The 24,745-nt window shown below is 44.7% G+C and overlaps 1 long non-coding RNA gene across 1 annotated transcript in view; it reads left to right on the top strand.

Annotated features, from left to right (window-relative positions):
* Nucleotides 1-24,745, top strand: part of LOC141058792 (uncharacterized) — a 523,866-nt gene that overhangs the window by 474,766 nt on the left and 24,355 nt on the right. The window contains exon 4 of the long non-coding RNA XR_012222316.1: nt 16,371-16,426. This is a non-coding gene — a long non-coding RNA (uncharacterized lncRNA). The remainder of the gene's footprint in view (nt 1-16,370; nt 16,427-24,745) is intronic.

The following is a 24,745-nucleotide window of genomic DNA, read 5'->3' as shown; positions in this document are numbered from 1 at the left end:
CGAACAAAACACATCCGGCACCATGTTTTCATAAATCATAACATAGTCCATGCGGTTTATTCCTCCATCATAAACCCACAAAAGCAACATAAACGGCATATAACAGCTATGTCCATTATAGCTTCACTCTGGTAGCAATGTCCAGCATACACAGGCTCTTCAGCCTCATAATTATCTCACCCACGTCAGGGTTCTCTCATGGCTGTTGCTCCACGCTGCAGACATCCACTCTCTCCTCTGGGACTCTTGGACGCTGGCCGCCATTACACCCAGCCACACACAGGCTGTTAGTGAGGAGACAACTTTCCTCACGGGACCTTCCGCTCTGGACCAACCAGGTCCCTGCCTTCACCTCATGTGACCTACCCTGGCCACCTTATATGGTCCGTAGCCACCGGGTCACATGGCTATGACCTCATCACAGGTCCTTCACACACACATATACACTTTACAATAGCGTTAACACACCCCCTGGGTGGGTTTGGAGGTAACTAGTTACTGACACATTGAACCAGCACCTCAGCAGTATCACTGCTGATTAACACACACATAAGTCTCCATCTCAAGGCCACCCACCTTGAGATACATAACGGTCATTCCATATTTCGCCATTCATCCACTCTCCTGGGACATCCATACAGCGCCCCCTAGTGGACACAATGGTCACTACACCCCAATACCTATAAAGAGACAACTCAGACAAACTGAAAATTTTGCAGTGGTCTCTTAATTTTTTCCAGAGTTGTAAGTTATTTTCTGCGTCTGTCTCAGAAACATTAGGCATAAAAAAAGTGTGAAGAATATTGGAAATATAATTTCATGCTAATTGTTTGTATCCTATGTGGCATGGGATTATAAAACCCCCTTCAGTGTGCAGCTAGCTCAGCAAGGGGGTCAAGCCTCAAAGGGCTATGAATGACAGATCTCACACCTTGAGTCAACTCAGAGCAGAACAAAAGGCTTGCTGCCATGTGGATACCATGCAGTCTAAACTTTGTTGAGTCAGCTATGATTCATTAAAGTGTTATAGAGATACTATATGTCCTAGACATACATCATGTATATTTTTGAGATCCCCAGAACATGGTCAATACCCACCTGGGTCTCGACCCATTATAGCTCCCAGAGATATGGAGATACATAGAACAGTTAGTAGAAACCAGACAACAAAGCTGTGTATGGTCTTAGCGCGTAGCAGGGGCCTGGCTGAATCTTATGGCGCCAAAATCGCCTCCCTAAGATCGTCTGTTCAAGAATTATAAGCCATCTTAGGTTTTGGAGGTTTTAGCTGTCAGAGGCAAGAGGAGGAGATTTAGGTTCAGCCCAGAGGGCAGGAGGGGAGTGACCCAAAAGGGATAAAGGCTAGTGTAAGGACATGTAGTCACTCTCTCTGTTATGAATGCGGTCCCCTTGCACAGTGGGGGCCATATCAAGTAACGTGCTCACAAGGGGCCAATGAGACAGCTGGCAGCCCAAGTCCCCTGTGGCCCAGCGCACCCATGAAGTAACATCACCCGGTAATTGACATATATTCCTCATATATCTTTTGTACTACCACTATATTAATTTTCATATCTAACCATTGTATATGTGTAACAGTCATGTATATAGTGTATTGTCTAGTGTGCCCTTAAGGCAATTAAATATATAATGTAACCTTGGGCTGCTCTTTTACCTTGATCCACAAATACACACGTCTGTTTCTCAGTTTAACTTCCCATGCTACCGAGACTGTTTTTTGGCCCGATATAATCCTGTTAACGGACCGGGATTATATCTAACAAGGAACTGGTGGCAGTCATACTGGGCTGGCAGCACTCTGTTTCACTGGTGCTAGTGAAAGGGGCTTCTCAGCCTATCAGGGTTATGAGCGAGAGTGGTGCCATGTCAATGACTGCGTGGGCCACATCCTCTCACTCCCCGTGCCTGACTGGACCCGTGTGGACAGGGGGTGTGTGTAAAAGTGCGCCAACTGACCTTACGTGTCCCCCGTAAGTGTGGAACGTCACATTGATGCAAGTATGGAAAACATACTATGTGATCTTGCTGACGTAATAGTGATGTCAGGCGGGGTGGCGAGTTGCGGGCTTGTCACTTGTGGTGGCAGCAGAGGAATTCTGCATGATCTCTCTAATGTCATTGTAACGCTGCTGCTATGCAGGTAGATGCGAGCTCCACTAGATGGCAATAGAGTGTAGAGAGGATTGCACACAGCTAGAACAGACCTGCAGTGCAGCAGCGAGGCTACAAGCAGGTGGCAGCAGAGTAGTCAACAAGCCTGGTCGATATTAGTCTGTAGCGCAGTACCAAAAGAATAAACAAACTGTCATGCCCCCTGCCTGCCATACCTACCAGCGCGGTCCCGCTGCTCTTCTGCGCGCCAAAAGGCGCTCTCCTGCTCCACGTCGCGTCCTCGCTCCAGACATCCGGGCTCCCCGTCGTCGTTCCTGTGCGCCTGCGCCTGTCTAGCCCCTTGTTGCTCGGACCTCTGGGAGCAGTGACGCAGTGGCTCCGCCCCCAACATGGCGGCGCCCACCGGCTATTTCAGCAAGGCGTCTTGTCAGGTAAAACGCCTGATTATCTTCTGCGGTGACGCTGTTCCTGCTCTAGCGTTTCCGCCACCCTCAGGTCCCTGTATCCTCTGTGCTATCCTTCCACCCTGTTTGCGCTGCCTCCGGTAGCCCCTCTGCTCCGTGTCCTCCTGCCTTGCCCGGTGTCTCTGCCTTGTCCTTTGTGCCTCTCTGGTCTGTTACTCTCTGCTATCTGTCCGGCCGACCTGTGTGTTGTCCGTACCATGCTCACCTTCCTCTCTCGCCCACAGTCACCAGCCTCCGTCTGCTTCTAGTGCCCCCGGTCCTGCTTGCCTCTATTTTCCTTAGTTCCTACTGTCCCTCCGTACATCTGTCTCTGTATCTCCTCTGTATCTGTATCTCTGTATCTGGTCGTCCCTTTTCCTCCCGCTGTTACGGTTCCATCCCTCGTGGGCCTGCTCCTAACGCTCCCTGTATAGGGGGTGGTTCCACCTGGTCAGCTCGCCCTCGGGGGCTCTGGAGCCGTGACCCAGAGGGTCCACTTCCAGGTTCCTCCATCTTTTCCCACACCATAATGCAAACACAGAGTCAGAAACAAGCCAAATGGGTCAGTACCGTTCAGGAGCAGATATGCCAAAGACAAGAGACAAATAGCAGGTGAGGGTCCAAGCCAAGTCAAATACCAGAGAGTGAAAACATGAAAGGGGGAACACAGAGTCGGGGCGGGAAGAGGGAAACAAACAGACATGGTCAAAGTCACTAACAGCAGAAGGACAAATCAGGGTATACAGAGAGTCAGCTACTCATGCCATAGGCAGAAAGTATAACTGACACCACCTGCAGGATGCAGTGGAGAGAAATTCCCAGCCTGAAGCCAGAACGAGGCAGAGAAAAGTTAACCCTTGACATGATCAGACTGGGAAAGAGAGACAGGATACAAAACCCAGCCTGGATCATGACAGTCACACTTCACAAAAAGGTTTTACATTCTGATGAAACCCTTTCAGTGAGACAATGAAAATCAGGCATGTTTAAGACGGAGATATAAAAGCTTAGATGATATTACAATACAGTGATATTAGCATCAAGTGAGCCAGAAAAAAAAACAGCAATGCAGTAACAGCAGGAGAGAATTGTACCAGCGACTGACTGGAAGTTCCTCAGTGCTGTGTATCTTGTTGGCACCTGGCCATTCTGGAAGTGACAGGGTTAACATTGCTCCGTTACATACTCTGCTGGTTCCAGGCAGCTATAGGGAAATGGCTGTGGAGTTTTCAGGGAACCTGTAGCCTTGTTGACACGAGCATCGCAGCATAACCCCTGCAGCCTCTTGATATGAAGCATTGATTTTGCTGTCTGGACAGAGTTCTAAAGCCATTCATTCTCTATGGTCAGGACTTGCTTGGCTGAGAAAAGAGAGAGAGAAGGAAAGAGAAAAACAACGCTTTTTCATTTTTTTTATTCTGTTGCCTGCAGGTGAACTACAAGAATGCATTCTACCTTCTGAGAGACAGTTTTGATCACGCCACACTTAGCTGGAGCTTATAACCTAACAGATGTTTCAGCAGGACGGTAGAATGAGGCCTTTTATACATTTAAAGCCAACAGTATCAATACGCAGACCTCCAATATTTCACTGTACAGTATGAATATCATAGTGGCGCCATCAATCTCATGAAGGAAGTATTTTCATGTAATATTGGAATTTTGTACTACTTAAGATTAACATACCATGTCAGTAAAATCTAGCGTTTGGTAATATCCATCGTCATTTGTTGCTTTCACTTCAGTATACACTTCTCCTAGCACTGCATAGAAAAAGACAGGTCTGTTCTTTTTATAATATGGGTGTCTAATGAGTTCAAAACCTTTGCTATGTTCCCACCATGAGTATTTGGTGAGTTTTTGATGTTGCAGATTTTATGCAGCATTTCTGCATTCACTTGGTAAAATAGATTATTTGCATTTTTTTAAAAAAATAGCAGCATCAAAAACTCACCTAAAACTCATCATGGAAACCAAGTCTAATTGGATCAAGTTCCAAAAAGGGGAAAATACCAAATTGACTGCAAAAACAAGCAACTTTGCACTTTACTCCGTAATAAAAATCCTCACTGTTCTCAAGAACAGAGATTCTTACTTTTACATTTGTTGCTAGCCTGACCAGTTACGTAAACAATTAGTGAGCAGCAAGAGTAGGCTGTATGCTTTCACCCTGCTCCTGTCTTTTGGAATTTAGCCAGATCCAACCAGCCTCAGCGTACCTGCGTTTCTCTGATTCTGCAGAGGCAAAACTGCCTGGGAGAGAGCACAGTACAGTCTCGACCATGCTGCTTGGCTGAGCAGTCAATCTTCAGAAGCCTGCTTTGCAGGGAGGGTAAGGGTGAGCACCTTGAGATTTGTATTGAGAAATCCCTTTAAATAGGTAATTAATAAGTAGTTAAGGCAGTACTTTCTGTGTCTGTCATTTAAGGGCATGTCACACTAAGAGATATCGCTAGCAATATCGCTATAACTAGTGACGTTACAGCGATATTGCTAGCGATATCTCTGTGTCTGATACTTAACCAGCGGGGGAGCCGGTCGCTGGTATCGCTGATCGCGCGAGAACGTTCAGGACTGTTTCTCGTCGTCAGCTTCCTGCGGCGCTTCCTGCTGTGAGGACGAGCGACGTGCGGAGCCGGGCGGGTGGACGCAGGATCGGCTGGTGTGACAGGTAAATAGCGACCCCCGTCCCCAGCGATGTCGCTAGTGAGATCTGCCTGTGTGGCAGCTCACTAGCGACCGTGTCATATCGCTGGTCGGGATCGCTGGTACATCGCTAAGTGTGACAGTACCTTAAGGCTACAGAAGAAAATAGGTTATCTTTAACTTTAGGAATAATAGAGATAATTTCATCTACAACTTGCTTAACTGTTCACAATAGCAGTAATTTTGACCAGGGGTGCCCAAACATTTACATGCCACTGTATAGGTTGGCCATGCATCTACAAGGAGAGACAGGGGTGATGTACTATTTATCTGTGAGTTCAGGATTTTTCATAGAAAGGCAGGGAGGCAGAGTCATCTGTGCCTACAGTATTTATAAGGAGAGACATGGAGACAGTACTATCTGTGCCTACAATATCTCCCAGGATAGGCAGTGTCATCAGTGCCTATAGAATTTAAATGAGAGACAGGGAGGCAGTACTATCTGTGCCTACAATATCTCCCAGGATAGGCAGTGTCATCTGTGCCCATAGAATTTAAATGAGAGACAGGGAGGCAGTACTATCTGTGCCTACATTATTCACAAGGAGAGAAAATGAAGCAGTACTATCTGTGCCTACAGTATAAGGAAAGCCAGGAGGCAGTGTCATCAGTGCCTACGGTATTTATGAGGAATGACAGGGAGGCAGTGCTCTCTATGCCTATAGTATTCCCAAGGAGAGATAGGGAGGAAGTACCATGTACTTACAGTATCTCCAAGGAGAAGCAGGGAGTCAGTGCCAACTGTCCCTATAATATTCACAAGGAAAGACAGGGAGGTAGTTCTATCTGCGTCTACAGTATTTATATGGTAAGACAGGGAGAAAGTACTATCTGTGCCTAAAGTATTTAGTCAATGTCATGGAAAGTCCTAACCAAATGAATTCAGTACATACTGTGGAAGGCTTTAGTCCGCCATAAGGAAAGGAAATATAATTCTCCTTCCAGTTGGATCCACTTCTCATTTGGCTCAAGAAAGCAGCTTGAGAACTCCACATGGGGTGTTTCTGGGATTAGAAATACATTTAAAAAGTTGATCTGCAATACCCGGGCAGAAGTGTCATTGTTTATTGGGAAGGAGGGACATTATTTTTTTTTTTTTTTTTAAATCTCAGACCATCTCTTTTAAATAGGGACATGCTGCAGTGTTGCAGGATATTACTTGACGACTTCTCCAACACTCATTGTAATTTTTATGCAGGGGTGGGTATTCACATTTCTGCCAACGGCCAATTGGGTATTTATACCATCCTTTGGGGGCTGTACAAATTGCGCTCTAACTCTGACTACAAAGTACGTCCTGACTCTGTCACTGGTGTCAGGCCATAATCTTTCATTGCACGTGCCTCAGCGTTCAGTGTTGAACACTGCGTGCGCGTGTTCACAGAGCAAGAAGAAATTAATGGCCTGGTGGCCGTCAAAATACAGCTGCTGGACCAAGGTCCTCGAGGGCCATAATTGGCCTGCGGGCCTGAGGTTCCCCACCCGTTTTAAGGTGTGTTGTCCCTACAAAAGTGATGCAGCTTCCAGAATAAGCCATATGAGACCTGAATATACGTAATTGTAAGAGGGATATTACATAATGAAAGACACAATATAATAGTATGTTTTTAGACAATGTTTGTTTTTGCTTTTCAGTGGATAATTCTGTAATCACCTTTTTTGTCATCACTGTTACCTAAATTGACCGTTTATTAACTCATTAGAGCTCAATCCAGCCCGGATGTCAGTGAGTTAAAACACACTTTCCATCCTCTGCTCCCAAAGTGCGGACAGCGATTTAAGAATGGAAATAGACCAGAAACAAAATTAATGCAAATAAGAAGATGATTTTTTTTTTAGCTTGATTAGCCAAGCCAAAGGAAAATTCTAGAAAACGTATACAATTACTTTAACTGTCATCCGCTGGCAATTGTAATTGACATGATTTGTACAAGATGCAGTGTAATAACTGAATATATTAAAAAAGAAAAAAAAAAAAAAAAGCTCATGGCTTGATTACCGGGAGAACATTACTAGTGCCAAAGTATTATTAACAACACAATTATCATGGCTTCCCTAGGATACGCTCTCAGCCCTTCAATGCATTAGCGAACCTTTGCTAACGAAGAAAAAATTAAAGTACAGCAAATTTCAAAGCTCCCGTTGTACCCAATATCATTAAAAATTTATAAAACTTCCCCTGTACATGACAAGTGTTTGGGTTAAATGAAGATCAGCCAGCAGCACAATGCAGAAACCTTGCCGATGTCTTTGTATCTTCCTTTCTTGGTGTTAGTCCTCCCCCAACAAACACTACCTCCATCCAGCTGAAATATGTAACCATTACAGAGTGACAGCTTGACACGCAATGACCTGTCAGAACATTAATCTCTCAATGTTTTATTTTAGTGAGGAGCCAAACTGCAGAAAAAATAAGCAAGTTGTTTCAAGGCTTGGAATCAGATCAAACATTCCTGGCATCTCCACTTACCAGACCTTTGATTTACAATGGATCTGTCAGAGGCTGATTAGACACCGTGTGTTTAAAAACCTATAGATGTTCCTCAATTGCACAAGCTCTCCCCTTCAGTTAGGAGGGAGCAGACCATCATCTCCTTTTGTTTCAGTCAGCCAACAAGACCAGGAGATAGATTGTACAGGCAGGACACTTTGCCTTACATCTATATAGGAGGCTTCAAACAATAATGATGAGAAGCTTCTTTGTCTATTGTCAAAAGATATGGCTGCCTTCTTCCGATATATAGGTTCTCTGTTTGTGTAGAATAGTCCACAATCACTGAAACATTGAGATCTCTTTCTCTGTTGTCAAGTCATGGTACCATCATGTGCTCACTAGAAATTTAGTGCCGTTAAATATCATTGCCAGCATGAGGTTGTCCACTGGTGGATCTTAATTTCATATTTTGAAGAAACTCTAATAATAAAGAAAATTTCTCTATAAAATAATAAACAATCTTACTTTATACAGTAAACTATTTCAGAGGGAGATATACACTCACTGGCCACTTTATTAGGTACACCATGCTAGTAACGGGTTGGACCCCCTTTTGCCTTCAGAACTGCCTCAATTCTTCGTGGCAGAGATTCAACAAGGTGCTGGAAGCATTCCTCAGAGATTTTGGACCATATTGACATGATGGCATCACACAGTTGGCGCAGATTTGTTGGCTGCACATCCCTGATGCGAATCTCCCGTTCCACCACATCCCAAAGATGCTCTATTGGATTGAGATCTGGTGACTGAGGAGGCCATTTGAGTACAGTGAACTCATTGTCATGTTCAAGAAACCAATCTGAGATGATTCGAGCTTTATGACATGGCGCATTATCCTGCTGAAAGTATCCATCAGATGTTGGGTACATTGTGGTCATAAAGGGATGGACATGGTCAGCAACAATACTCAGGTAGGCTGTGGCGTTGCAACGATGCTCAATTGGTACCAAGGGGCCCAAAGAGTGCCAAGAAAAAATTCCCCACACCATGACACCACCACCACCAGCCTGAACCGTTGATACAAGGCTGGATGGATCCATGCTTTCATGTTGTTTACGCCAAATTCTGACCCTACCATCCGAATGTCGCAGCAGAAATCGAGACTCATCAGACCAGGCAACGTTTTTCCAATCTTCTACTGTCCAATTTCGATGAGCTTGTGCAAATTGTAGCCTCAGTTTCCTGTTCTTAGCTGAGAGGAGTGGTACCCAGTGTGGTCTTCTGCTGCTGTAGCCCATCTGCCTCAAAGTTCGACGCACTGTGCGTTCAGAGATGCTCTTCTGCCTACCTTGGTTGTAACGGGTGGCAATTTGAGTCACTGTTGCCTTTCTATCAGCTCGAACCAGTATGCCCATTCTCCTCTGACCTCTGGCATCAACATGGCATTTCCGGCCACAGAACTGCCGCTCACTGGATTTTTTTTCTTTTTCGGACCATTCTCTGTAAACCCTAGAGATGGTTGTGCGTGAAAATCCCAGTAGATCAGCAGTTTCTGAAATACTCAGACCAGCCCTTCTGGCACCAACAATCATGCCACGTTCAAAGGCACTCAAATCACCTTTCTTCCCCATACTGATGCTCGGTTTGAACTGCAGGAGATTGTCTTGACCATGTCTACATGCCTAAATGCACTGAGTTGCCGCCATGTGATTGGCTGATTAGAAATTAAGTCTTAACACACAGTTGGACAGGTGTACCTAATAAAGTGGCCAGTGAGTGTATATCATGTCATTCTCTAATGCTCTGATTCAAATGGACAGAGGAAGACCTCAGTGAGAGGTAGAAATACAAAGCCATCCAGGTCTTCAAAGCTCTTGTTGACCAACGTTATTACATTTCTTGGTCCACAAGGAAAAAAGTTTCTTCTGTTGGCCAGTGGAATACACCTCCAGGTTGATGCTTGTGGTCAACTTTTGGACAGTCACATCTAGAGTTTCTTTCTTTATGCTAAACATTGCCCATGTACATGCAAACCTCAAGCAGGTGAGCAATTGTCTTAAGGTACTGTCACACTTAGCGATGCACCAGCGATCCCGACCAGCGATATGACGCGGTCAGGAACGCTGGTACATCGCTAAGTGGTCGCTAGTGAGCTGCCACACAGGCAGATCTCACCAGTGACATCGCAGGGTTCGGGGGTCGCTACTTACCTGTCAGACAAGGCGATCCTGACGTCCTCCCGCCCGCGTCCACGCGTCGCTCGTCGTCACAGCAGGAAGCCCAGCAGGAAGCTGACGACGAGAATCGGTCCAGGACATTCTCGCGCGATCAGCGATAACCAGCGGGGGAGCGGTCAGAGGTAAGTATCACATATAGCGATATCGCTATAACGTCACAAAAACCAGTGACGTTATAGCGATATTGCTAGCGATATCGCTTAGTGTGACAGGCCCTTTAAAGTCTATGGTCTGTGTATACCATTAGTCCTGGATACATCATCTTTATCTCTCTAGGACTTATACAGCCATATCATTAGTTCCATTAGTAAATTCCGTCTGGAGGATCTGACTCGGTCGTTAAGGTCTATGGAGATTAGTAAAAAATGGTTGAAACAGGAAGACATAGTTTGTCCTTAAGTTTTCCATACGTGTTTGTACTGATTTTCACTGATTGATAAGTGTCAATGGATAAATAAAAGTTCCAATAGTTTACCTGCTTTGGTTTCTAAAAAAGGATGAGAAGAAAACAGATATAACACAGAGGTAATATGGATACGGTCCATCTTACACCAATGTAAAAAAAGACAGCGATCTCGCTTTGTGTGACACATACCTGCGACCGCCAACAACCGCCCCCTGGATATCGCTGATCGCACTCGAATGGCCTGGGCCATTTTTTCGTCGTTGGCGTCCCGCTGGCTCTGACTAGCGACGCATGGACACAGGCGGAAGTCATCAGAATCGCTGCGGTGTGAAAGGTAACAGCGACCCCCGACGGATCGCTTATCGCTGCAGCGTCGCTGGTGAGATCTGCCTGTGTGGCAGCTCACTAGCGACCATTTAGCGATGCACCAGCGATCCTGACCGGGTCGTATCGTTGTCGGGATCGCTGGTGTGTCGCTAAATGTAACGGGACCTTTAGGCCCCCCTACATACTAGACAAACGTCAAGCGAACCCGCCGATATCAGCAAGTTCAGCTTTTGTGGATGGAGGTCACTAACAGATGATGTCAGGGAGATAATGATGCTGACAAGTCTAATTTTGGACTGACAATCCTTTTGTTCTCCAATAGATAAGCCACCGCCAGAGATGTCTGGCAGCGACGTAGATAACACCGGAGAGTTTGTGCTCCTCTGTATGGGAGAATCAGGCAAGATAACTGCTGGCCGAATGATCGGCTGAACCATCGTTGGGCCGGCGGTTATCTTAAGTGTATGTATTAGGCTGATCTGTAGAAAATTGAAATGGCTAATAATGGTTTCAGCATTTGTGTAAAATGAGCCTAATTAACCCTGAGGGTATTGCGTACAACACTCCAGGTATTCTGGGTAACATGCTCATACCGACTCGTATTCCAGGAGCCCCTTTTACTGAATATTTAGACATTAAGAAAATCAGAAAAATATGTAATCAGAAGTGGATGAGGAGATTTTCCACTGTGTTTTTCCTCTTGTCTGCTCTCTCTAAAATATGTTCACTGATTGCAGGTAAAACGTCTCGTATGATTACCATTCCTCTGATTAGTGGAAACATCATGATACATTGTATCATGAGTTGAGTGCAATTAACACTCCTCCAAAACAATTGTTTCTTCCAGTGGTCAATGTGTTGCTATGGAGACCAACCAGTCACAAAGCAGTCACTTAACTAAATTACAGCATTATCAGGCAACGATGCCTTTTGTTTTCAGCACTAGAGTTCGGTGGTATTTACCATTTTTTACAGTGGTCTTACCTCCGATCCCCCATTACGTGAATTAACAAACAAATGCTTATTTTGCACATTGTATTAACGATATTGAAATGTTCTGCTCGCTCTCCCCAGAGTGTAGAAACTTTAATTAGTCTGACAATTTTCAGGGCTGAGGACTGTGGACAAAATCCCCACAGAAATTCACCACCAGAGAAGGGAACGAGGTTTGTGGCTGCACAATGACACCAATTAAGTGTTCATTGTTAATGATGCTAAAGTGACACTGGATATTCTGAAGACGCTTCCTCCCGTGAACACCACTTCATCGATGCGATGCATTTTCTATTTCACGGTTTTTCAGAATATTCCAATTAAATGAATATTTGTACAATGCTGGCGGTGTTGTATGGTTCAGGGGTACAAATATGTCCACCAACGCCCCAAAAAAGTCTGTTCTCCAGATATTATCTATTCATTTTGCACGTATTATGCTTTGCTTATATAGCGCTATCTTATTCCGCAGCGTTTTACACACATTATCATCACTGTCCCCAATGGGGCTCACTATCTAAATTCCCTTTCAGTATGTGTTTTGGTGTAGGATGAAGCCAGAGACCCAGCGGAAACCCACGCAAACCCAGGGAGCGCATACAAACAGATGTTGTCCTTGGTGGGACTTCAACCCAGGACCCCAGATCTGCAAGGTTGCAGTGCTAACCACTGAGCCACCATGCTGTTACTGCACAAACACCATTATTACCAATGATCCCTGCATACAGGCCCACATAATACCGCCACGCCATGGGCTCTACAATTAGCATGAAATAGTGAATGGACATTGTACTGTTACGGAACAGAACACATTATACAAAGCCCAGTAATGCCACCAGTCAGTAGATATCACTTCTACCCCAGCGCTCTGTAGACCCCACAAGTGATTACAGTAGAGGTAAATCTGGTTGACATCTTTTCTGATTGTGGTCGTTCACTTTTCCATTTTTTTTACCGTTTGTCCCAAATTGCCACATTGAGTTGTTTTCATCCCCGACGATTTTGTAGCACAGGCATATCTAGTTTCTGAATACTTTTCAGCAACCTTGTTACCTATTTTTTTGCAACCTCCACAAACTCTCAGGTCCGGCTCATTAAGATGTTTATGCCACAATTCTGGTGTAAACACCTTAATAATTCGCAATATTTTTGGGCACCTTGGAAGTTGAAAAAATGATGCTCCCTTGAACTTAATACCCCCTTGAAAATTGCTATTGCCACTGGGGTAACCTACACACAATTGAAAGTGATAGATTGTTTTGGGCAAGAGTGGGCAACAAAGTTAAAATATTAACCTAGACCAGTGGTGGCGAACCTGTGGCACGCATGTCAGAGGGGCACACAGAGACCTCCTTGTGAGGACGCGTGACATCGCCATTCCTCATCAGTGGATCGGGGCCGGTGGGTGAGGAGACCGGTGACGCCAGCCCCTACTTCAGCGGATCTGCGTTCTCGGACACACATCCAGCTGAAGTGTATTGCAGCGCAGAATGAAGGAAATATACCAGGATGGGGGAGCATATAAATGGATTGGGGGAAGATATACGGATGGGGAGCATATACATGCATTGAGGAAGCATAAACAAGGATGGGGGTTGCCTATACCAGGAAGGGGGCATGTATACCAGTATGAAGAGGTTCATATACCAGCATGGGGGACATATACCAGGATAGGAAGCATATTCCTTTATATCTGCAGTCTGGTACCCCTGCTCCTGTCTGTGGCTGCTCTTTGCTGCCCCCGCCTGCTCTCTGCTGCCTCCCGCCTGCTCTCTGCAGCCCCACCCGCCTGCTCTCTGTACCCCCCCCACCCGCCTGCTCTCTGCTGCCCCGTGTACTGAGTTTTTTTTCTAAACGAAACCCTCAGTATTCAGGTAAAATTGCCGTGTTGGCACTTTGCGATAAATAAGTGGGTTTTGGCGTGCAGTTTGGGCACTCTGTCTCTAAAAGGTTCGCCATTACTGGCCTAGACCAAGCAGTAGGTACAGTAGTGGTTTTGTACATCCTGTGCAGTCCAGACAGAAATGTGACCACCATATTTCAAGCTGTATTACCTTGTTGATCAAGACATGAAAAAAATCAGAAACATAATTAAAGTATTTCTTGGTGTGTACAACAGTTTTTGTCACTAGTAGAACCAGAGTTGTGGCAGATTTAGCTGAGTGACTCTCCCCCACTGTATTTTGTGCTACATTTATGTAGTCTTACAATGTATAGGTAATAATTCCACATAGCTGTGCAGACTGCCCGGCCCAATAGTGGGGATAACCATGGATAGGTCACATTCAGCTTACTCAGTCCTGTCTTGATAAATCTCTTTACTAATATTAAGGTGTATGCTAAAAATTAGTAATATCTTATCTAGAACACGAGATAAACTCTCCATTTTCTGCAAATAATCTCATCGTCTACATTACAAGCACTTGCTGGTAGTAAGTCAATTAACTCTTATTCTAGAGTGGCTTTCCATCAGTGAAATCCTTTCTTCCTTTGGCTTATGCACCAGCAAACATACTGATACAATTTAAAGGTCATGTTCTTTTCAAACTGACAAGCCCCTCCGAAATTTTGACGAGAGTCCTTCTAAGACCTGCACCACTTCCAATGAAATGGAATTAAGTTAAGCATCAGTTCATGTGAGCTCGATCATGTGAGCCGATTACAGCTCGTAACCATGGAGAGAAGTGATTCAAAGTGTGACGGACAACCTTTCACGGTAAGGAGATGTGTTGTCAAGAATAAGCAACTAACTCGGAAAAGGAAGCGGAGAATTGGTCATAGATGCTATCACCACGTGGAGGTTAGAAGCACTTAACAGCATCCGATACATAGTTCACGCTATTGGCAATGACTACTGAGAAAGATTGATATATTTCACCTCCACTCAATAATCCCAAGATTAGGGCATTGGGACCGCTGAGAATAAAGATCTGCAACCTCATCGTGAATGGAGCAGAGCAGCACATTCTCGGCCTCCACTCCATTCATTGTCAATGGGACTACTGTAAATAGCTGGGCTCTTGGCTTTCTCTGCCAGTCCAATAGACAATGAATGGAGCGGAGGTTGACTATGTGCATTGCTGCTCCTTTCAAGGTGCGTTCCATTCTTTGGATTGCTGGAACAGTGATCAGCAAGTTACTCATCTTTTGGTTAGGGGATCATGTGTGATTTTGAGAATGCAGCAAAATAAAATTGTACTAGTCTGATAGAAGCATAAAGATCACTACATTGGGGGAATGGAAGTCTTTGGATACATTGGAGCTCCTAGCACTTGTGGCAAGCAGAAAAGTAGCCTCAATGAGTGGTCTAAAATGCTGAGAAAACACTGGCATCCATAACCTTAACTGTATTTCAGGTCTCTGTTAAACAAGAGTTCATTTCACTTTCATGTCTCGTCCTGAAACTCCACTCAAGTCATGGAAGCTGAGCTGTGATACCAGACACAACCCATGGGCAGGTGTGGAGCGGTGTATGAAAGAAGGCAGCCATTATTAACCACCTTAGGATTAATTCCGTGAAGACCAAGGAATTGGTGGTGGACTTTCGCAAGGGAAAAAATCCACCAGTAGTGGTGAACATTCAGGGAAATGACATTGAGATTGTCGACACCTATAAGTACCTTGGTTTGATCCTCAATAATAAGCTTGACTGGGCCCATCACTTGGATGCAGTGTACAGGAAGGGCCACAGTAGGCTTTATCTGCTCAGAAGGCTGAGAGCCTTCGGAGTTAGGGGGGCACTCCTTGCATCCTTCTTCAACTCTGTTGTGGCATCAGTCATCTTCTTTGGTGTGGCGTGCTGGGGTAATGGCATATCAACCAGGGACAGGAATAGGCTGGACAAACTGATTAGAAGGGCCAGCTCTGTCCTGGGATGCCCCCTTGATCCAGTTCAGGAAGTAGGCGACAGGAGGATACTGGTCAAGGTGAGCTACTTGGTGCAGAATGATTCCCATCACATGCATGAGACCGTGACAAAGATGTGCAGTACTGTCAGTGACCGGCTACTTCATCCTAAATGTGAGAGGGAGCACTATCAAAAGTCCTTCCTTCCTGCTGCAGTTAGGCTGTATAACCAGCACTGTCCAAAACGGAGAACGACCCAAACAGTGAACTGATAGATCCAAAGTTGTGATAGTCCAGTTATATCTTTTTTTTTTTTTTTTCCGTATATGTACCTACCTACTGTCAATGTAATGCCTTTATGCATCTGTATCTGTACTTGTTCCTGCCTTGCTGCTGTAATGCTCTGAATTTCCCCATGGTGGGACAATTAAAGGATTATCTTATGTTTTTTAGTCCTAGATATCCCTTTTTCTGACCAGCAATAGCAAATTAGCCCATGACCAAAAGGGATGCCGTTTATTGGACGGAAAACAAACAACTTTTTGCCAATTTCTTTAATCCCCTTTACTTGCACAAAATATTAATTCATAAGTAAACCTATTTGACCCATGACACATGAAAAGGGACGGCTGAAACAACGGCAAAATAGAGTTGTCTTCTGGATGTTGTATTAAAGGTCCATTAGTGTGTCAGGGCATTGCCCCCCCCATCACATGGTCCTTTTTAATGGTTTGACTCTTAAAGGGAATGTGTAATCAGAAAATGGCCTATTTAAATCTGGTCTTTTATGTTAAATGTATGCGTTTAAAAAAAATGATGATTTTTTTAATTTTTCATATCTTTAGGTATTTATTGAGCATCATCATCAAGGCAAAGGTCAGTGTGAAGGGAGGTGGACGAGGTAAGCTGTAACGTCACCATGTGTGAATGGTGGATTTAGTGTTATTGTGGCGTCCCCAGGAGTATGGCCGCCACAGTGGCTTTGCCTTCCTCCATGGGAGGGTAATGCCAGGCTTGGAGGCAATGATGGGTCTCTCTCGCAGTCAATCCATACATGCAACACAGTTCCACTTCAGGCCAGCAGGGGGAACTCTGAACCAGGATTAAGGGGAGGGGTGCCCTCTGAGGGCCAAGAGGAAGGAGTGGTCAGTTAGTCTGCGGAGGTTGAAGTGTGCAGATGTGTGGAGAGAAGCTGGAGGTTGAGCTAGGAAGGAGAGCTCCCTCAGCTTGAGAGCGCACGAACTGGAGCCTGGTCTCCACGGCTGTACGGATACTAAGGGTCCTACAGCAGATACCAGAGGAGTAGGAGGTTGTAAATGCCCTACTCCCATCTAAGACTTGAGGCACAACAGCAGCTTGGATAAAGAGCCAGGACTGAGAGAGAAAGGAGTCCCCGAGAGAGGCTACAGCTGTCTGCCGTGCAAGTAAGGTTCTTGGGAACATCTGACAGGAGGAACTTCAGAGTAACTTAGTACTTGGAGTACTTCATTCAAACAAGCGCTAGGAAGGAGACTGCACAGCCTGTCTGCTGAGAGAGAATCCCTGAGTTGCTTCCAGGCTAGCCTGCTCCGTTACCATCTGTAATCAGGACTGCAGTTATCAAGTAAAGGTACAGAAATTGCACCCCGCTGTGTCTTGTCTGCTTCCTACCTTTCCGGCACTGCTACATCCCCGTGCCAACAACATCTACACTGCCCTGGGACTATAGCTTCACCTGTGGGGAGCTACACTATCTATGCTACAACACACCATCAGCCCCAGAGGATCTGTCTGCAGCGTCGGCTTAACATCTCCCTTGCCCAACACCACAGGAGGCGTCACAAACTATTCCATTACAACATTACATTCCCCCATTACTTGGTCGCCCAGGGCCATGGACTGGGTCATTGCTGCTGTGACACAACCCACTGACACCGGCCCGGTACCGAGTACCCCTAATGGGTCACACAGGGATATTTAGGTTAATGTGTTGAGGCGATAGGCCAGTCTGAATAAATGCGTTTTCAGGGCACGCTTAAAATTGTGGGGATTGGGGACTAATCGTATTGACCTGGGAAGTGCATTCCAAAGAATTGGCGCAGCATGTGTAAAGTCTTGGAGACGGGAATGGGAGGTTCTGATTATTGAGGATGCTAACCTCAGGTCATCAGCAGAACGGAGGGCGCGGGTAGGGTGGTATACTGAAACAAGGGAGGAGATGTAGGGTGGTGCTGAGCCATGGAGAGCTTTGTGGGTGAGGGTAATAAGTTTATACTGAATTCTGGAGTGGATGGGTAGCCAGTGTAATGACTGGCACAAGGTAGAGGCATCGCTGTAACGATTTTTGAGGAATATAATCCTGGCTGCAGCATTCAAGACAGGTTGGAGAGGGGAGAGTTTGGTAAGAGGGAGACCGATTAGAAGAGAGTTACAATAGCCAAGACGAGAATGAATAAGAGAAACAGTAAGAGTTTTTGCAGAGTCAAAAGTAAGAAAAGGTCGAATTCTAGAAATGTTTTTGAGGTGCAGATGACAAGAGCGAGCCAGTGATCGAATGTGGGGGGCGAAGGAAAGCTCGGAATCAAGTATGACCCCAAGACAGCGGGCATGTTGCTGGGGAGTAATAGTGGAACCACACACAGAAATGGCAATGTACTTGAGTAGCGGGAAGAAACACAAGGAGTTCAGTCTTTGACAGGTTCAGTTTCAGATATAGTGAGGACATGATGTTAGACACAGTGTTTAGACAATCGCCGGTGTTTTCTAGAAAGGCTGGCGTGATGTCAGGAGAAGAAGCGTATAATTGGGTGTCATCAGCATAGAGATGGTACTGGAAACCAAATCTACTGATTGTTTGACCAATAGGGGCAGTGTACAAGGAGAAGAGGAGGGGGCCTAGGACTGATCCTTGAGGAACCCCAACAGTAAGGGGAAGGTGAGAGGAGGAGGAACCGGCAAAAGATACAGTGAAGGAGCGGTCAGAGAGATAGGAGGAGAACCAGGAGAGAACGGTGTCCTTGAGACCAATGGAGCGGAGCATAGTGAGGAGGAGCTGATGATCCACAGTGTCAAATTCTGCAGAGAAATGTTATCAATCATTGCACAGGAAGGAGGTGAGCTGTGACAGCACCTATTGTGAATGGTGGATTCTGTGTTATATACTGTATATAGAGGTATTATCCGTCATGGTGCAGGAGGAGGAGGTGAGCTGTGACATCACCTATTGTGAATGGTGTTTCTTGTGTTATCTGTGCTTGTACAGGAGGGGGAGGTGAGCTGTGACATCACCTATTGTGAATGGTGGATCCTGTGTTATGTGCTGTGTATAGAGGTGTTAGATGCAAGATAGGAAAAAAGGGGTCAGACAATCCGCGCTGCGAATCACTATGGTGGTTTTTTCCTGAGGAAGGAGTTCTGTGAAACTTCGAAACGCGTCGAATAAAGACCACTGTAATAATAATTGTTCATAGTGATTCGCAGCGCGGATTGTCTGACCACTTTTTTCCTATCCTGCATCTTCTACGTCGGTCCCTCGTGGATCTGTGGTTTCTGCAGCAGCGAATCCTCCATACTAATTACAAGCTCCTTCTGGTGAGTGTATTATTTTCAAATTGATATACCTACACTGGATAATGCACTATTGCGCTATTTCTCTTCAATAGTATCCCGTGAATAGAGGTGTTATCAGTCCTTGTACAGGAGGAGGAGGTGAGCTGTGACATCACCTAATCACCTATTGTGAAGGGTGGATCCTGTGTTATCTACTGTATATAGCGGCGTTATCAGTCCTTGTACAGGAGGAGGAGGTGAGCTGTGACATCACCTATTGTGAAGGGTGGATCGTGTGTTATTTACTATATGGAAATGTGTTTTCAGTCGTCATGATCCTGGATCCTGTCTGTAATGATAATGAGACTACTGAAATGTCATTAGTGCAGAGCAGAAAGTGTGGGAGTCTAGTATAAGGCCTAGTGGCCAGTGTGAAAATAGCATGATTTCTTTTTTTCTCCTTTTATATAGAAGATATGGAAAATTGAAAAACATTTAATATAAAAACCTGATTTAACAAAAGGATATTTTCTCACCTACTTTGAAGAAGATATTGTAAAACATGTCCACGCTCAGATTGTAATTAAAAAAAAATATTTTTTTCGTTGCTTCATTTTAGTGTATCCAAAAATAAATAACAAAATTCTCTGTAAAATAGTCTCCCTTTAAGGCAGAAACTAATATTTTTTTTTATTTTTCTTTGAATAGAATTAATAAAACCAATGTAATTCAGGAACTTGCACGGAAACATGAAATGCTCAACGTACATTCCACAAGTGTTAAAGAAGCGGTTCTCCAAGGATTTATTAGTCTAAACTAGTTTTTTATCTGCCAAGTAGAAAGGAGACGGCGTTTGAACTATTTTGTTTATCTGCCTGACACAGAAATCATTCATCAGAAATTAAATCAATCCAATTTCATACATTTAAGACTATATTAATTTTTTGCCGCACTCTTTGAAGTGGGCTGTCAAATGAATAAAATAGAGATCAACTTAAGTAATTATTCCAATGAGCTGCTAATACTTCTTTCCCTGTGATGTAAAGGATGGAGATGTGCTCCACGGTCTTAAAATAGCATTTGCTAAACACTGAGGAATCCAGGCGGAACGTGTATTGCTGGATATCGCCATCCAAATTTGGGTATTGTACCTTGGAGGATGTTGCATATTGAAGGAAATGAAGGTCAGAGGATATAATGACTTGTGAAGTTAAGGAACATACATTGTAATTTAAACATCTTTGTATCAATCTGAAGAAGCCAAAGAGACAGCAATCAGACAAAGTATTATGGGACGTAGTACAAGAATGTTAAAAACCCTGTTTGAATTCAGTGTTCTTGCATAGAAGTTTCTTAACTTCATAATTGCCCCTCTCGGCACAGGTTGGAGTTACTAAAACTCCAAAGAGACATATTTTGGGACCTGTTGGTTAGGGTCATCTAGCACAGAACTCAGAAGGCAATGTTTCCCAGGCAGAGCCAAACATTGCACTATGAAGGTACTATGTTATAGCACAATATACCAAGTCAGATGTAATGCAAGCCACCAGCTACCATGACACGCAAGTCTCCCCCAAAACAAAAAAAATCACAAATTCATCAATTTCTACATCTCACCAAACTGTAGGTCACAGCACGAGAGCAATCACTTGTTGTATTATGCTGTACTGTAGCAGTGCTACAATCATATGTAAAAGTTTGGGCACCCCTATTAATGTTAACCTTTTTTCTTTATAACAATTTTGGTTTTTGCAACAGCTATTTCAGTTTCATATATCTAATAACTGATGGTCTCAGTTATATTTCTGGATTCAAATGAGGTTTATTGTACTAACAGAAAATGTGCAATATGCATTTAAACAAAATTTGACCGGTGCAAAAGTATGGGCACCCTTATCCTTTTCTTGATTTGAACACTCCTAACTACTTTTTACTGACTTCCTGAAGCACTAAATTGGTTTTGTAACCTCATTGAGCTTTGAACTTCATAGCCAGGTGTATCAAATCATGAGAAAAGGTATTTAAGGTGGCCACTTGCAAGTAGTTCTCCTATTTGATTCTCCTATGAAGAGTGGCATCATGGGCTCCTCAAAACAACTCTCAAATGATCTGAAAACAAAGATTATTCAACATAGCTTTTCAAGGGAAGGATACAAAAAGTTGTCTCAGAGATTTAACCTGTCAGTTTCCACTGTGAGGAACATAGTAAGGAAATGGAAGAGCACAGGTACAGTTCTTGTTAAGCCCAGAAGTGGCAGGCCAAGAAAAATATCAGAAAGGCAGAGAAGAAGAAAGGTGAGAACAGTCAAGGACAATCCACAGACCACCTCCAAAGACCGGCAGCATCATCTTGCTGCAGATGGTGTCACTGTGCATCGGCCAACCATACAGCGCACTTGGCACAAGGAGAAGCTGTATGGGAGAGTGATGCGAAAGAAGCCGTTTCTGCAAGCACGCCACAAACAGAGTCGCCTGAGGTATGCAAAAGCACATTTGGACAAGCCAGTTACATTTTGGAAGAAGGTCCTGTGGACTGATGAAACAAAGATTGAGTTGTTTGGTCATACAAAAAGTCGTTATGCATGGAGGCTAAAAAACACAGCATTCCAAGAAAAACACTTGCTACCCACAGTAAAATTTGGTGGAGGTTCCATCATGCTTTGGGGCTGTGTGGCCAATGCCGGCACCGGGAATCGTGTTAAAGTTGAGGGTCGCATGGATTCAACTCAGTATGAGCAGATTCTTGACAATAATATGCAAAAATCAGTGACGAAGTTGAAGTTACGCAGGGGATGGATATTTCAGCAAGACAATGATCCAAAACACCGCTCCAAATCTACTCAGGCATTCATGCAGAGGAACAATTACAATGTTTTGGAATGGCCATCCCAGTCCCCAGACCTGAATATCATTGAACATCTGTGGGATGATTTGAAGCGGGCTGTCCATGCTCGGCGACAATCAAACTTAACTGAACTGGAATTGTTTTGTAAACAGGAATGGTCACAAATACCTTCATCCAGGATCCAGGAACTCATTAATAGCAACAGGAAGCGACTAGAGGCTGTTATTTTTGCAAAAGGAGGCTCTGCAAAATGTTAATGTCACTTTTATGTTGAGGTGCCCATACTTTTGCACCGGTCAAATTTTGTTAAAATGCAGAGTCCATCAGTTATTAGATATATGAAACTGAAATAGCTGTTGCAAAAACCAAAATTGTTATAAAGTAAAAAGGTTAACATTAATAGGGGTGCCCAAACTTTAACATATGACTGTATATAGAAATGTTTGCCTGCATGACTAAGTCATTATGTACTCCTAACCTGGGGCAGCTTTTACGCTCCATATATGGACTGCAATTGTCAGGACTCAAACCCAGCAGCTTGTGCACCAGGCAGCAGCTCTCCCCTCTGAGCTATTCAGCTCGCTGGATAGTTCCTTGCTAACCCAGATATGAATACCAGTGTTGTTCCTGATTGTCTCCACCCTGTAATCTCCTGATTAAGCACCCTACTTAAACCTGGAATTGCACTTCCTTCCTTGCAAGATTATTGAGCTCCCAGCCTTTAAGCCCCCGTCACGCACAGCGATCTCGTTAGCGAGATCGATGCCGAGAAGTGGTGAGTTCTCCTTCAATGGAAGTCTTCAAACAGAGGCTGGACAGACATCTGACTGGGATGATTTAGCGAATCCTGCTTTGAGCAGGGGGTTGGACCAGATGACCCAGGAGGTCCCTTCCAACTCTATGATTCTATGATTCTATGATTCTATGATTCTATGAGTCACAAGTTTTGTGACGCAACAGCGATCTCACCAACGAAATCACTGTGTGTGACACTTATCAGCGACCGGCCCCTCTGCCGGGTATCGCTGATCGTGCTGGAATGGCCAGGACATTTTTTTGATCGCTGGTCTCCCGCTGGCCAGCGCGCATCGCTGTGTGTGGCAGGCAGGAGACCAGTGAGCTGGCGCTGGTAACTAAGGTACATATTGGGTTTCAAAGCGGCGCGCGGCGCTTAGAAACCCGATGTGTACCTTAGTTACCATCGTGCTGGTGCAGGGAGCTGGTATCCAAGGTACACATCGGGTTTCTAAGTGCCGCGCCGCTGTTTGGCTGCTCACCAGCGATCATGTAGCGACACACCAGCGATCATGTAGCGACACACCAGCGATCCTGACAAGGTCATATCATTGTCGGGATCGCTGGTGCGTCGCTATGTGTGACGGGGCCCTTAATCAAGCTCTCCTTTCTCCTGCTGCTTCATCCATGATTATACTCCTGATACACTGTACCGACCCCTGGCTAGTCCTGACTACACTACCTGCTGATCCTTCAACTATACTGCTGCTCTCGTCTACCGACCTCTCGCTAGTCCTGAATACACTACCTGCTGATGCTGCCTCTAGTGGTTGCAATACCACTACTCCAAACCAGATCAGTCCATAACAGCAATGCACACTCTGCTGGTTTTCTTGCCCGAAATAACAGTTTCATAGGCATATATGAGCTTGCTAGTTAGCGTCAAGGTATTCATTGCCTATCAGTGCATAGAGGTCCATATGTAGTGCCTGAAATGCGCTTCTCAGAAATCGGTCGGAAACAAACTTTCAAGTTAGTAACAAAGGTCTGCATTTTTTTCTAGAACAGAACCACTTCAGTCCACCAGCTGCGTAGGCAAAACATGGTGCATGTGCACTAGACAAATTTTTTTTTTTTCCTAATTCAGGTGACTTCAACATTATCAAATTTATTGTATCACAAAGATGATGATTACTCCGGCCACGACGATCTATAAAAAATATACATGCTCACATTGCACCTCAACGAGCTCCAGTATTGTAACTGAGGCCACAGATGGTTTATGGAATCTGTGATCACAAGAATGGTGCCATGTTCCAGCAGATGTTGTATAACCGTATAAAGGCACCATAGGACAGCACGTGCAGGGTTTTTGGCTACATAACGTGGATCTGGACTCTTTATACTGCCATAAAGGGATGTGGATTGACCCATCTATTGATTTGCTTGGTGCTCCTTAGGGTAGCACTAACCATAACTGTAATTAGTAAAGAGCGAAGGTCCTTGGATAAGGTGTTATCTGAGCTTGCTCGGGTGCTAACCGAGTGACTTTGGCGTGCTCTAATTATATGTTTGAGTCCCCGAGGCTGTTTGACAGCCACAACACATGCAAGGATTGCCGACAGCAACAACACATGCAAGGATTGCCGACAGCAACAACACATGCAAGGATTGCCGACAGCCACAACACATGCAAGGATTGCCGACAGCCACAACACATGCAAGGATTGCCGACAGCCACAACACATGCAAGGATTGCCGACAGCCACAACACATGCAAGGATTGCCGACAGCCACAACACATGCAAAGATTGCCGACAGCCACAACGCATGCAAGGATTGCCGACAGCCACAACACATGCAAAGATTGCCGACAGCCACAACGCATGCAAGGATTGCCGACAGCCACAACACATGCAAAGATTGCCGACAGCCACAACGCATGCAAGGATTGCCTGTTTGATATGCAGCCTCGGGGACTCAAACATATTATCCGAGCACGCCGAAGTCGCTCGGTTAGCACTCTCAGAAAACACCTTATTCAAGGAGCTTCGCTCATCACTAACTGTAATGTTCAGTCACTACGTCATTTACCTTGGATATAATATGCAG

Source organism: Dendrobates tinctorius, unplaced genomic scaffold (assembly GCF_039654945.1).
Source record: "Dendrobates tinctorius isolate UK_male_01 unplaced genomic scaffold, ASM3965494v1 ptg000214l, whole genome shotgun sequence".
In the NCBI taxonomy this organism is placed as follows: Eukaryota; Metazoa; Chordata; class Amphibia; order Anura; family Dendrobatidae; genus Dendrobates; species Dendrobates tinctorius.
The sequence above is the reverse complement of the archived record's forward strand: the minus strand, read 5'-3'. Positions and strand labels throughout refer to the sequence as shown.